The following is a 16,194-nucleotide window of genomic DNA, read 5'->3' as shown; positions in this document are numbered from 1 at the left end:
ACAGTCAGAGCTCTTCAATCCAATGCATAACGGTCACTAACCATCGAGAGTGTGAGTCATGAAGATGAGTTTGTTATATTAATAAGCACTAAAATTTATTGAATACTTACTCTATGTTAGGTGCTGTTACAAGTGCCTCACATCTATTTACTCATGTAATCCTCAAAATAATCCTATGAAGTAGATACCAATGTTATCTCATTTTAAAATATAACAAAAATGGGCCTTTCCCAAGGTCTCACAGCTCCTGAGTGGTGGGGCAAGCTTTGAAACCCTGCAGACTGGCTCCAGAGACTTAGCTCTAAACCACACAGTACTTCCACCTGTGGCCCACCCACAAATGGCTCAAGAGTCAGTCTAGATTAAGAGTCAATTGGGAGAAACGAACTCTTTAAAGGGCAAGTGGGCTGGGCACGGTGGCTCACGCCTGTAATCCCAGCACTCTGGGAAGCCGAGGCAGGTGGATTGTAAGTACAGGAGTTCAAGACTGGCCTGGCCAATACGGTGAAACCTTGTACTAAAAACACAAAAATTAGTATGGTAGAGCATGCCTCCCAGCTACTCGGGAAGCTGAGGCAGGGGAATTGCTCGAACTGGGACGTGGTAGATGGAGGTTGCAGTGAGTGAAGGTCGTGCCACTATATTCTAGCCTGGGCTACAGAGCAAGCCTCCATCTCAATAATAAAAAAAAAAAAAAAAAAAGGAGGTGGACAAGTGAAAGAGATGTCCAATGAGAAGAACAGCTGAGAGTGAGGCAAGAGAACAAGACAGGAGGAACACCTGAGCATCCCTGAGGTTGGTGAGTTTGCTCCAGAGCAGTTGGGAAGTATGTCTAGCTACCCATCAGGAAAGATAAACATAATAAATACTCCAAACAGAGAAAACAAAGGGTGGTTTCAGATAAGAGTTCCAAAAACTGTAACTCTAAGGCATTTGACATGGATTCCATATCTGAATTGTGTTCCTATTTTGGAATCTTGAAACGAAAAGGTGAGCCTGAAGACACATGTGGCATAAAAAGTAAGATCATGCTGGAGCCACTGCCAATAAAAGCAACATCCGGAAGCCAGGCATAAGAAAATAATAATGTTAGGGTAAATTTCAACTGGTATAATAAACAGAACACAACTAATTAATTCCCTTGAACTACTCCATGTTCCATAAAACATCAGCAGTGACCAGTTACCATCTTAGTCACATTTGCCTTGACCACGTGACCATTAACAAACTCCCAAGGGCAGATTCTCAAAACCCAAAACAGATTTGGGATGAAGCTGCTTCTCACAAGTAAAACTCCATGTGGTACATGTCTGGGGCAGTGGCAGAAGGGATTAATTCATTTATGTCCTAGACAGTAGGTGTGCTCTAACATGAATTTTTTGTGTGTGATTTGTTTTTTCTTCTTTGGTTTTTTCCTGAGATGGAGTCTTGCTTTGTCACCCAGGCTGGAGTGCAGTGGCACAATCTCAGCTCGCTGCAACCTCCGCCTCCTGGGTTCAAGCACTTCTCCTGCCTCAGCCTCCCAAGTAGCTGGGATTACAGGTGCACACCACTGAGCCCAGCTAATTTTTTTGTATTTTTAGTAGAGATGGGGTTTCATCATGTTGGCCAGGCTGGTCTTGAACTCCTGGTTTCAAGTGACCCACCGCCTTGGCCTCTCAAAGTGCTGGGATTACAGGTGTGAGCCACCATGCCGAGCCCCTAACATTAATATTTTTAATTGTTTTTAATAAGCTATATTTAAATGTGGCATTCTTAGCAGATATTATTAATATTTCACATAAATGAAAAGGACCTTCATGTACTAGGGCTATTTTTCCAGGCTGGAGGAGGCAGCCACAGCAGAGAGACCAATACCCAGTATCAATAACACCAACTGAAAAAAGTCGAGTAAAGGTGAACATCCTGTTAACCAAGGCCCTGAGTAACTAGCTTAATAGACCTGGGTTTGTGCCAACTCTCATTCTCTTTAGACTGACTACTTTTTTATTAGTCCAACAATCAATCACCTTAGGAGAAGTGTGGTTGCTTAAGCACTTTCAACTGTTTTCCTGCCTCCAAAAATTAATAAACACACAGAAAAACAGAATATTTTAAAACTGAAAAAATGCAAACCATGTTTAGATATCTGCTTAAAGAAAGCAATATTTGTTTTTTCACAATATCCAAATCATAATTTTTAAGATGAAGTATTATCCAGATGGTTTTCCAAAAGAATTTCAGGAAAAAAAAATCATGTGAGTGCTCTGTCACAAACACTCACAATCAGCACAGCCAGACTTTTAACACACATTGTTCTACTGTCAGGACTAATTTACTAATATAACAGTGCTATAACTCTCACATACCCACTATAGATGAGATAAAGTAGAGTTAGTAATATGACTTAATTCATGGTTCCTTTATATTCAAAATGGTAAACTGTTCACTGTTAACACGTTCAGTATTTTTTTATTTTTTTTTAGATAGAGTCTTGCTCTGCCACCCACGCTGGAGTGCAGTGGCATGATCTAGGCTCACTGCAACCTCTGCCTCCTGGGTTCAAGCAATTCTTGTGCCTCAGCCTCTTGAGTAGCTGGAATTACAGGAATGCGACACCATGCCTGGCTAAATTTTGTATTTTTAGTAGAGATGGGGTTTCACCATGTTAGACAGGCTGGTCTCGAACTCCCAACCTTAGGCGATCTGCCCGCATCACCTCAGGCTCCCAAAATGCTCGGATTACAAGCATGAGCCACCACACCCCACCAACACATACAGTTTTTTTATTTTTATTTTTTGCTTTTGAGACAGAGTCTAGCTCTGTTGCCCAGGGTGGAGTGCAGTGGCACAATCTTGGCTCACTGCAACCTCTGCCTCCCAGGTTCAAGAGATTCTCCTGCCTTAGCCTCCCGAGTAGCTGCAATTACAGGTGCCCGTCACCACATCCAGCTAATTCTTTTTTTGTATTTTCAGTAGAGATAGGGTTTTGCTGTGTTAGCCAGGCTGGTCTCAAACTCTTAACCTCGTGACCACCAGCCTCGGCCTCCCAAAGTGCTAGGATTACAAGCGTGAACCACCACGCCCAGCCTATTCTTTTTATATGGGCTAAATATCTCTTCATCAGTGCTCCCCTACTCTATAACAAATGTGAACTAGAAAAGCTTGGGTTTTAAGAGCCTTATTAGGAAGATTACATGGGGAAAAACCACCTAAACGCATTAATTTACTGGGAGCGCTTCTGAAGTATCCATTCATATAATAGTCACACATCTTCATTAGCCAATATGCCTGAGTTTTATGTCGTTAAATATGTAACGTAAAAGTAGTAACTATACGTTCAGAATAAATTTTAACCACTGTCCAAATTAGTAAGATTTTACCGTACCACCATCTGAGACAACTAATCAATTCGGTAAAGATAGGTTATATGTTGGTGACTGAAATCTGCAAAGGTGAGAAATTTAGGTTATACATTATTTAGGTTTACTGACTTTCCATTTTGTTAACATCCATTACTAAATTTTCCTTTTCCTCCCCTCATCATACCATCTTCCAGAAACCCTCCTACATCGGCTCAGACTCAGGCTACAGAGAAAAGTGACCTGACAAATCCATCCTACTAATGGGCTTATGCCCTCATGTATTACCTGCCAAGAGTAGTAAAAAGAAAGGCCAAATATTAACTAAAATAATTACTCAATAACAAGGGAATTTTAGGCACTGTTCCAGAAAATATTTTGAGGTTAGATAAACCTTTCCCCAACCCTTCCTTTTTAATTTAAATATTGGACATAAGAAAAGGATTTACATACATAAACAGCTTAACAAATAATTATAAAGTAAACCACCACCCACTTCAAGAATTAAAACACAGAAGGCAATTTTGCTGCACTTCACAAATCAACTCATTTGGGGCAATTCTTTATTTTTTAGAGAAAGTTAAATAGTTGCTTTCTGACTAAAATATCTGGAAACACAAATTATTACATATACATTTCATAAAATATTTACGATCTGCACAATAAAATTATTTATATAAAAAACTTAAGACCTCAAAATCTTAATAAAATGAAGGCCACATCACTGTGCCCACACACGGCTGCCATAACAGTGCACTGCCCATGGTAGGAACTCAATGAATGCCTATTATTAGAAGGGATGTATTTCTGTTTCTACCATTTTTGCCACTAGAGAGAAAAATTCAGGATAATGATCTTATGTTTAATAAGTGTCAAAAGTAAAACAAAACTATTAATAGATAAGGTGGTACCTGAGATGCATGTCAAAAGGACATGCAGCAATATACCATGCAGGACTGGGCTATTTCCTACAATTTTAAAAGGCAGTTTTCTGCAATAGCACGCTGCTGTTTTAATTCACAGCCACAGGTGATCTGTAATCAACATCAGTTACCGGCATATGACTATTAAGGCTTCGAAGTTAATCTGTATTTTACTTCAAGTAAAAATAATATTAACTCTAGTGAGGCCACTTAGAATTAATCGAGTGTCCAATTCATTTTACATATTGTTCACATTAAAAAGACAAAGAGTTTAATTTCAAAAGGCTGCTCATATTTTGAAGAGCACGTCAATCAGGGAACTGCATCATTTATTAATGAGCCAAATCTAGTTCACGGCTTGTGATATTTGTTTCTGGGCTGTTAGACACTACAGCTTAATATGTGCACACACAACTCCCTGTAGTTTATACCATACCGAAATGGCAGTGTGCAAAGCTGCAGGGTTTCGATTGTTCATTTTTAATACACTACATCCAAATATTTCCATCCTGTGTGCATTCGACCACTACCAGTCCTTTGAGTGGTTACATTCTGTTCACACTTGAGTGCCTGCATCTTAAGTGATCCTTGCCATTAGTTCAGGAAGAGTGACTGTCAGAAACAGAATGAACTTTCCCAGGATCTATTTACCTACTTGATTTGGGGGCAATTCTTAAAAGTCATCCCTGTGATGTTAAGATTTAGTGATGAATATACATGTATTTTTAATTATAAATATATTTTGCATTTAAATAGGATTGACTCTCACAAAATTCATAATTCAATTTGACACCTGTCAACATAAATCAGATCTTTGATGTTACTTAAATGTTGCCATTCCTTTTAATTTTTAGAGTGGGGGTGAAGGCTGAATGTGTGAAATTAAAATGAAAAAAAGTTTGTCAAGTGATAATACCTTATTCTAATATATGGGAAAAAGAACACACAGCTAACAAGTAAAACAAGGCTGTGATATATCATTTCTTTTAAAAATTCTCAAATATAAATTTGTAAACTTTTAGGTTAAATTTTTCCCACTTAACCACATTTTATGTTTTCCCTAAACATAAAAAATTATATAAGATGCTTAAGACAAATAAGTAAGATTATAGCTATTCTCAACACAATAAGTTATTAGGGTTCAGTTAAGAATCTGATTTATAATACCTAACCCAGTACAACTTACCAGAATATACATTTATGAATTATGAATTAGCCAATAAATGAAAATATATTTTAGCCGGGCGCGGTGGCTCAAGCCTGTAATCCCAGCACTTTGGGAGGCCGAGGCGGGTGGATCATGAGGTCAAGAGATCGAGACCATCCTGGTCAACATGGTGAAACCCCGTCTCTACTAAAAATACAAAAAATTAGCTGGGCATGGTGGCACGTGCCTGTAATCCCAGCTACTCAGGAGGCTGAGGCAGGAGAATTGCCTGAACCCAGGAGACAGAGGTTGCGGTGAGCCGAGATCGCGCCATTGCACTCCAGCCTGGGTAACAAGAGCGAAAACTCCGTTTCAAAAAAAAGAAAAAAAAAAAAAAAGAAAATATATTTTAGTTCTATTTCTCACACTGACAGCTCAAAGTCACTTTGCCTTAATTTCACCAACTTTAGACTGGGTACTATGGAAAAAAAAATGGTAGTATAGCAAATTAGCAAAATAAAACATTCTTTTTTTATGCCACAGATTATGGTCAAACAGCTAACTATTTAAGAAAACCTTATATATTTTTTCCTATCATCATGGAAACTTTTATATTTGGCAAAACAGATGCTCATTAAATTCTACAAAGCAAAACTAAATTTTAAAACACATAATTTGGAAAAATAAAGATGTTTCTGGATCCAATGGCTAATTGTTTAAAGTTCAAACACCTGACATGAGCTGGTTCCTCCCCAAAAGGCAGCCAGATTCCTGCTTAAGAATTCCTAGGCTGAATACAGTGGCTCACTCCTGTAATTCCAGCACTTTGGGAAGACAAAGCAGAAGGATCGCTTGAGGCCAGGAGTTTCAGATCACCCTGGGCAACACAGTGAGACCTATCTCTATAGAAAAAATTTTTTTTAATTAGCCAGGCATGGTGTCCCCTTCCCTGTAGTCCCAGCTATTCAGGAGACTGAGGCAGGAGGATTGTTTGAGCTCAAGAGTTTGAGTCTACAATAAGCCAGAATCAAACCACTGCACTCCAGCCTAGTGACAGAGTGAGACCCCAACTCTTAAAACACACAAAAAATGTTTCTGCCTTCAAATGTTCCAAGAGTGATAGTTAAGCAGTTGCCTCTTTCCTAGAAATACATAGACTTTTAAGACACTAATTTTGCTACTCCAAGATCAAACAAAGCATTCTACTAAAAACCTAGAGAGTAGATGACAAAGAATGGGTGTGGAGGAGAACGATGCTGGGAAAACACGTCTATGCATGAAAGATCCCCCCGCCCCGAGTTGTTCTGCTTCCAATTCCCTCTTCCCTGACCCAGTACTCTCCTGGATCCGTCTGCTTTTGTCATTACCAAAATGATAAAGTGGGGCTGTGAGTACACATAAAAGCACTTCTTCCTCTGCCCTTCCCCCAGAGCTGCACAGGCACACACATAGTGTAGTGTGGAGGCAGTCATAGACAGCCTTTCTTGTGGGTCAGAATGCCAGGTTCAAAAAAAAGAAAGGCATCTGTGAGGCTAGAAAGGCATCTGCTCAGTCCCTTGGACCGCCAGAGGAGCAGAATGAAAGCGTTCTATCTGAAGACTTGTCATCTATACCAGTGTGGAAAGACTGCCAGATGTGGTAACAGCAGAGGGTACACATTGTTCCTTCAAGCCTTCTTGGCCCCAGACACCACCTATCTATGAATGGTCAGCTGGAATCAAGAGGTGTCACTAGTCACTTGGATATCAAGTTTTTCTTCCTGTGATAGGAGTGTTGAGGCAAGAGAGTTGAGTAACCACTCACTTCCTTCCTAGTGATACTCCTGATACCCACTCCTCCAACTCCCTATCAGGGCTACACAACAGACTGACACACACCAAACCTTCTCCAGCCATCTCTCAAGCCCCACAATTGATGTTTGCTTGGTATAGGGCAGGTGGAGAGTTGCATAGCTAACCTAAAGCTGGTTCTGTTTCAGAGGACAGTGCTAGAACACTACTAGAGGCTTTTATTTGATGCAATTTTAATAGTATATACAGTAAATGCAAATATAAAATATGTATACTTGTTTATCAAGATTATTCTGAAAATGCTTATTTAGCTATGCAAGATTGGGAAGTTTTTGTCTGTTTCCATATTTGAGCTCATATCTCAAGGACCTTAACTCCGTGGTCTTTTAACTTTTTTTTATGCAAGCACTCACTAAAAGAATTTTGAAAAACAATGCACCTTTGTGCTTGTTTCAAAATGAAATCTATAATTTTTCATCAGAAGTTTAAATAGTACCAAAGGATATAATTTGAAGTATAAATATTGACATTAAAAAAAGAACCATTTCATGACTCCCTTAAATGTATCCAATGTAATAAAATGCCATATCAATTTGTTGTGTCGTCCACTTTAAAAATTTATGAAATGGGTTGTTTAGCAGTTAATAAATTTCATCACATTATTTTTTTCTTTGTATTTGCATTTCAATTCTACTTAACCTACAAAATTTAGTATGCTTTGTGTTTGAAAGTTGATATGGTTTGACTGTGTCCCCACTCAAATCTCATCTTGATTTGTAATCCCCACAATCCCCACATCATCGTGGGAAGGAGCCAGTGAGAGGTAACTGAATCATGAGGGTGGTTCCCCCATGCTGTTCTCGTGATAGTGAGTTCTCACGAGATCTGATGGTTTTGTAAGCATCTGCCACTTCCCCTGTTGGCACTCGTTCTCTCTCCTGCCGCCCTGTGAAGAGGTGCCTTCTGCCATAATTCTAAGTTTCCTGAAGCCACCCCAGCCAAGTGGAACTGTGAGTCTTTTAAATATCTTTTCTTTATAAATTTCCCAGTCTCAGGTATTTCTTCATAGCAGTGTGAGAGTGGACTAATATAAAAAGTTTTTATTATCACCTTTATAAAAAGTTTTTATCACCTTATCATGCTTCTCTATGACAAAATATAGAAATAAAATGTTTACTTTCCATGACCATATATAAAGCTCTAAGTGTTAAAAATTTCTAAGTTATTAAAATTAATAGCAGTATATTATTAGTTTACCATACTAATGTTGATAAAGTAATTATTAAATATAAAAAGTAAACTTGTATTGGAAAGCAATTTTTTTCTTTTTTTTGAGACAGAGTCTCACTCTGCTGCCGAGGCTGGAGTGCAATGGAATGATCTCAGGTCACTGCGACCTCTGCCTTCTGGGTTCAAGTGATTCTCCTGCCTCAGCGTCCTGAGTAGCTGTGACTACAGATGCCCACTACCACACTCAGCTAATTTTTTGTATTTTTAGTAGAGATGGGGTTTCACCATGTTAGCCAGGCCGGTCTTGAACTCCTGACCTCAAGTGATTCACCCACCTCAGCCTCCCAAAGTGTTCAGATTACAGGCATGAGCCACTACGCCCTGCCAGAAAGCAGTTTTTAATGAGGTAAACAGGGGTGGTTTTATTTCCCTAATGATTACATGTATCAAATCCATTTAGGAATATTATTTTTTGCTAGAATGAAACAGTTTAGCAACAAGCCTATTCCTATTTTTATTTTGATTTTCAATGCTGTGAAACCATGTTCACAAAAATAAGTGGAGGTATACGTAATGTATTCTGTTATAAAGACATCACCATATCTCAAAGAGCTTCTAAGGAGTTGAATATCTAACAGTAATATATTATCCAAAATTATTCTGAATGTTCTATCAAGTGACAAATCCACTGGGTCCTCCTTTAATTTTGTTGTAAGTCAAAATGAGAACATGATTTAGAAAAGGATATGTCACTTGATAATTAGAGTCATTTACCCTTCCAACCAACCCAGGAGGTTTAATGTTTAAGGACAAAGCAGTCTAATAGATTCCAGATGGAGGAAAGGGCTCTTTTCTTCTGAAAAATGGGAGAAGGTCCATTGCAAAAGGGCAGGCTGGAAAGAAGAACCAGTACTATACTACCACAGGAAAATGCCTTTTAGAAAAGAGAAGCCAGAAATTGATTCAATGAAAACTATCTGTGCCCACATACATCTTAGAAAGCCTCTATGTGTTGCCCTCCCCATGTGACTCAGTTCAGGACATACTACCCCAAACTGTAACACCTTGGCACTTGAGAAAATAGCAGAAGCAAGAAATTCCCTCTCATCTCCCAACCTTCTGCCATTTTCTCCTGAAACAGTCTAAAACCTAGAAGGTCACTCTCTGACCTCTCTCCTTTATCCCCTGAAATCTCTCATGTGATAGATATCCTGCTTTATCCAGAGGAAGCGGATATCATACAGGTAAACCAAGAACCCAAACTAACAACCCTTGCTAAGTCCCCCTCCAGATTATTGCCATTAGAATACACCCTTATGTCCTCTAGTCATACTTCTTCATGACTGTCCATAAAAATACACAGATCTCATTTCTCTGGGTCTTCATTTCTAAAGGCTCTCATGTACATAAAACTTATATTAAAGTTGTACACTTTTCTCTTGTTAATCTTTTGTTATAGGTACCTCAGCCACGAACCTAGTGATAGTGAGGAAAAATTATTACTTTTTCTCCCCTACACAATCCACTCTAGGAGTTGTATACGCCAGCCTGACATCTATTGCCTTAATTCACCTGTCTTTTAAAATCCTCTTTCACAAAAGCATCATGGATTGTCTCTAGCCATAAGCAAATTATCCTCCTGAACACTTATAACTCTTTCAGTGCTCCAGGCAGGACATACCTATGCCACTTGGTATGTCCTGCCTGCACTCCAACACATCTTTTGCTTCTCTAGTCTTGCAAAGCAGTTGGTTAAGTATACAAGGTTGAAAGTCATACAAACCTAGCTTTCTTTCCTTTTTTTTTTTTTGTTCTTTTTTTTTTGAGACAGAGTCTGGCACTGTCGCCCAGGCTGGAGTGCAATGGCACGATCTCGGCTCACTGCAACCTCCACCTCCCGGGTTCATGCGATTCTCCTGCCTCAGCATCCTGAGAAGCTGGAATTATAGGCGCACACTACCACAACTGGTTACTTTTTTTTGTATTTTTAGTAGAGACGGTGTTTCACTATGTTGGCCAGACTGGCCTTGAACTCTAGACCTTGTGATCCGCCCCTCTCAGCCTCCCAAAGTGCTGGGATTACAGGTGTGAGCCACCGTGCCTGGCCATCAAACCTAGATTCATTTCTCTGCCAGTTTGCCCACTGTTAATTGATTCTGTGATTTTGGACAAGTTATTAAACTACTTTGGGCCACAGTTTTCTCACGTGTAAAACGGGACCACCACCAACTACTTATATAGTCCACAGCTGAATTAAAGTAGACGATTTATACAAAACCTTTAGCACTGTGTTTGGGAAGTGCTAAATAACTGACTGCTGTGTTACTTGTATATGACTTCGTTCCTATAGATTAGGGGTCAAGCTTTATTCAGTTTTCTGTGCTGTATAAAATAGGGTCTTATGCCAAAGAGGTGCCCAGTAAATTCTTGCTGAATAAGAAGGAAAGAAAAAAAGGTGTCATTTATGGTAACTCACTAAAGCTGTGATTTTAACTTGAGTATATAATAGGCCTTTAGTTTTGCTTGCTTTTCCAATTCTCGTGGCTATGTTTGGAATGCTAAACACTCCCAAGAAGACTAAAAACATTAGCTTTTTAGAGAAAATCTAACCAGACTTACTATATATTAACAAATCTTTTACAGATGGAAAATAAGCCTAAGTTTCAAGGCAGAATAGAAAAGGATGTCAACAAACTCTTACAGCCGTGAACAAACGTACACCTGACCATATGATTTACCTAATGCTGCTTGCAGTGAACAGTTACTGCCTTTCCCCTTCTCTCTTGGCTAGGTAAGATGCCCAAAAGAACTTAAACATTTTCTTTTAAAAATGGCTTAAAGTAAAAGCAGGCTGACTCTGACTCTATAAAAAACATTTTCTTTTAAAAATGGCTTAAAGTAAAAGCAGGCTGACTCTGACTCTATAAATGAGCAGAATGTGTGGTCCTCTCAAGAATATCTGCTGAAACCAAGTTAGACTTACTGAAAAAATCACACATGGGGAAAAAAACAGAGGATGTATATTTTCAAATCATTCTAGATCTTTCACCTTTTCTATTTTCCATTTACTTTCCAAGCATGTCCTGTATTATCACAAAGACCTGGGTTAGGATCCTGGCTCTGCATTTACTGTCTGTGTAACCTCAAACAAGTACTTAATGTTTCCTAGCCTCAGTTTCCTCATCAGTAAGATGAGACTACCACCCATCTTCCTCATGGGGATACTAAAAGGGTTATGCCCAGTAATGTTATCCACTGTTTTTATGCAAGAAAATCAGCTCAAATTAGAAAGGAATTTATGGTAAATCCACAATAGGATCTCACAGATTTAAATGCACAGCTGCTAAGCCTGCCTTCCCCTCTCCTCTCAAAGCTGTGTTATTCTCACAGTGAGTCAACTCCATTCTTCTTTCTCTGCAAACTAGCTTCTCTGTTCAAAGCTGTACCTGGTGCCTGGACAGTAATACAGCCCTAAAAGCTTGGTTGTCCCCAGCTAAGTGACTCATCTTCTGGACTCCAAGTCATATTCTTTGGAGAAGGAATCTGGGCAGTTTCCTCAGAGGCCCTATTCTTATCCCAGGAAAGAAGGGGGGAGAAAGGTCACTGTTACAGAGGGCTATTCCTGCACCCCTTTTAAACTCCTGCTCCAGAGACCAGTACAGTGCAGTGTTCCAAGGGCCAAGCAGGGAACCTGATCCACAAGTGGAAGCAGTTTTTCTTTTTGTTTGTTTTTGTTTTTGTTTTTGAGATGGAGTCTCACTCACTCTGTTGTTTCCGCTGGAGTGCATTGGTGTGATCTCGGCTTGCAACCTTTGCCTCCTGGGTTCAAGCCATTCTTGAAGCTCAGTCTCCCAAGTAGCTGGGACTACAACAGACATACACCAACCCCACCCAGCTAATTTTTGTATTTTTAGTAGAGACAAGCTTTCTTCATGTTCACCAGGCTGGTCTTAAACTCCTGACCTCACGTGATTGCCCACCTTGGCCTCCCAAAGTGCTGGATTGCAGGCATGAGCCACTGCACCAGGCTGGAAGTAGTTCCTTTCTTCTTTGCCTCACCTGTCTCACCCTATACTTACCAAACTAACCCTGAACTCTCAGATCTCCAATATATTTAATATTGATATCAATAAGTAAACCAAACAGAGCCATAAAAAAATGAATCACGGAGTTCTCAAAGTTCGAAGAAAATACTGGCATAGAAACCACCACCTCAGAACCATGAATTCTGGCAGTAAAGCAAAGGTGTGGAATCCTAGGACCCCATCTACTCAGGATATCTATCCCCAAAACAGAACCCCAAACTGCTGACAGACACATCCTCCTGCCCCTACCTGTGAAGAAGAGGAGAGGTAAGGAAACAGGAATTTGCCTAATCAGTTAGTAAAATCTAGAACTGCAACGACAAACAACTGCCAAGGTAGAGCCAGTTCCACTGCTGACTTCTAAAAGTATAAGGAGGTTCAAGAAAGGACCAGTCTAAGGTTGTGTTCACACACAATTCAAAGGCAGAGGCAAAGCTATGCAAAACCTTCCTAAGAAGGAATGTCTCCTTTTTATTTTTACCCAGAAAGACATCACTTTTTAACTAAGAGTTAACCAAAGAGGCAAAGTCTCATATTCATCTGGTCAATTTGGACTAAAAGAATAATTTTTAAACTGTATGAGGGCCAAGGTTAAAATTGATTTTATTCGATTTGTCAATAAGAGTTTCATTCAAACTTTAAGATGTTTTAAAGAATTGGCTAGAGGGTTTTCCAAACACAAAACGTACTATGTATTTCCAATGACAAAACTACATCTTATAATCTGGGAAGATCTTTTTCACAACTTTGTAAGACTTCTGAAGTGCTAAAAATCACACACTTTAAAAAGAAAACTTTCTAGAATTCCACTGTATCTATTTTTCATATTTCCAACTCTGTGGCAGGTAAGTCAGAGAGAATAAAAGAATTTTAGAAAGAAGAGAAATATTTAAAGCTTAAATACCTATTTTATAGATGAAGGGATAAAAGCTCAGAATGTTGAATGACAAGTGACAGATCACAGCCAAGGCAAACCAGGAATTCAGGGCTATTCAAATCAGGTACAACTTTTATACTCTTTTTTGTTTAAACTCCCCTACTCTGCTTCTCAATGCAACAGCTTAAATAATTAGTCAAGAGGCAATTTAAGTATCCCTCAGAGCAGAGGTTCTTACAGTGAAGAGAGAGAGGGAACACAGACTTGGACCATAACTCAGTCAGTGGTCTAATTCTGATCTGTCACCTTGGAAAAGGAAAGCCACAATCACACTTTTGCCAAAACAAAGTTAACTCCACTATATTTTCAGAAATTATCTCCATAACCACCCATTTAACAACTCTGGGTCAGAATGTCTTGTTCTAACCCCTTTATATGAAAATTTATACTAATTTCTTCCTTTTTCTGACCCAGAAGGGATAAACAAAAACTTCATAATACCCGTCAAATGTGGGATAGGCGTGAAAGCTCTTTTCCCAGTTTCTACCCTCCCTTTTCCCAAACATTCCTCCATGCTGAGTGATTCTCATCCAGACATCCTCCATGTCCTAGAACTTGCTACACTTGCAAATCACTTCACTTCTTTGGGCAAAAAACACAAAGTGTCCCTACTTCATTTAATCCAAAGACTACATAATGAGCTTCCTCACAAAATGGAGCACCCTCTGGTTTGATAACCTATATGCAATTGTCTGCACTTTAATCCTGGACTTATGCCCCCCTCTTTGAAGACTCTGATTGTGTCTGTTAGACACAGGAGAAATTCCTAACATTTGTGTTTTGTACTATTGATCTTATGTTATTCTGTTACTTTCTCTGTAAATCACAACGCTCTAGGATAAGATCAGTGTCTCATCTCCGAGCTTACTGAGAATGTCTCTATTGGAAACGTGAATGAGCACTTATAAACTTCATGCATTCATGACAGTTATCTGTAGGGCTTTTGAAACGCACACAGTAAAAAATCAAATGAAAATAAATCTGTCTCCTACTGTCAATCCCCATTCTCTCAGAAACCCTTCCCAAAGGTCACCACTGTTACTAGTTTCTAATATATCCTGCTTGCAAATATATCCGTATGCATGCTTTCCCACCTAATTTGTCTCTGTACAAATGATAACATATTAAATACTACCAGGCCCTTCTGCTTCTCTGCCCCCATATTTATATGCTATATACTGGAGATCATTCCATATTAGTACATACAAATGTATCACATTTTTAGTCTTCCCTCTCTATATCGTCTACTGAAACTGCTGTGTTCCTATCTCTGCTTTCTAACTCTGTACAAGTCTCAGCCTCTGCTTTCTCACCTGAACAGTGAGAATTACAGCATCTTTTAAAAGAGTATAATACTATCTGCAGAGCACATGGTGATGCTCGATGATTATTCCTCCTCACTTTCCTCTCCTTTGGTGGGCTCCTCATGGAGCCTGGCCTTTCTGTGGGACCGTGGAATCAGATCGACGTAAGTTCCAATCCTGCTCTCAGATTTCTTTTAACAGACATGGTATTTAATGTGGGGCAGAGGCCAGGCAACACACATTACTTTATCAGGCCAGTTTCCTTCTAATGAATATTATTTAGGTATTTTCCAGTATCTGTGATGACAACAACACAAGAGTAGTTCCACTGATATTACAGGAAGTGATATATTTCATCTTCCTGGACCAACTCAGAGATTGAGGAATTACTTTTGAAATCCCTGATCCAGAGCCACAGCTTCTGTGTGCTCCTCATTCAACAACTTTGCTTCCCCTCTGGGAACACGTTCGGCTTTGCCTTCTCTGTTCCTATTGTCTGCTTAACATGAAAAATGTACCCAGGTAGACCTGGCAGTTAATTACTTCAAATAGGAGAAACCACCTCACATAGAAGTCGGAATGATTAACCACATGAACTTTAAAATACCGTGCAATGTCATCACCGTTAATGAACACACTGGAAGAAGTTTGTTCTTTCCAATTCATAGTCATATAAAATCCCAAGAGGGCTAGAGAGCAGTAAATATCTGGGTGGGGAGGAGAGAAGGGTAGAGATGTTGGTGTAAAAAAAATCAGAGAAGAAAAACAGCTTAAACAAATATTAGATGATTTCATTCATATAAAATACCTAAAGTAGTGAAAATTATAGAAACAAAGTAGAAAGACAATTAACAAGGGCTGAGAGGAGCAGGAAGAGGGAATCAGTGTTTAGGAGATATAGTTTGAGTTACGAGATGAAAACACTCTAAAGATTGCTTGTACAATGATGTGAATATATTTAATACTACTGAACTTACTCTTAAAATGCTTAAGATGGTAAATTTAATGTTATGGTTTTTATCACAATGGAAAAAAAAAAGGCTTGGACTAAATGCCACTCTGAAAAGGGCCACAGAAAGTAAGACATCTCCTAACTCTGTGCTCCTGATACTGCTCCTAACAGCTGCCCTGGGGTGCTAAGATCTGTGAACAGGCAGGACAGAAGCAGTCTTCACATTGTGTGCTTGGACTGGTCCAGTTCTTCACACGTAATTTACACTGAATCTTCTAGATTTAACTGAGAGTGTCCAATTTCCTTCCCAAGCCCCCTCACTGTATTTGAATGGCCTCTCCTTACCCCTCACTGTCAAAAGCCCACAGTACCTCAATGTAATCACATCATATTTGGTATATGAAGTTGATGTTATTACAGCAAACGTACCTCAAACATTGACAGATGAATTTACAGTGGTCCACACTATGAATAGAAAGACATCC

At 39.2% G+C, this 16,194-nt stretch overlaps 1 protein-coding gene across 1 annotated transcript in view; it reads right to left on the bottom strand.

The window, feature by feature from the left end:
* The window catches only part of EPB41L4A (erythrocyte membrane protein band 4.1 like 4A), a 265,551-nt gene that overhangs the window by 51,631 nt on the left and 197,726 nt on the right, over window positions 1–16,194 (bottom strand). The gene's annotated exons all lie outside the window — the stretch shown is intronic.

This window comes from Sapajus apella, unplaced genomic scaffold, assembly GCF_009761245.1.
Source record: "Sapajus apella isolate SASKATOON/1434 unplaced genomic scaffold, GSC_monkey_1.0 scaffold1, whole genome shotgun sequence".
NCBI lineage: Eukaryota > Metazoa > Chordata > Mammalia > Primates > Cebidae > Sapajus > Sapajus apella.
The sequence above is the reverse complement of the archived record's forward strand: the minus strand, read 5'-3'. Positions and strand labels throughout refer to the sequence as shown.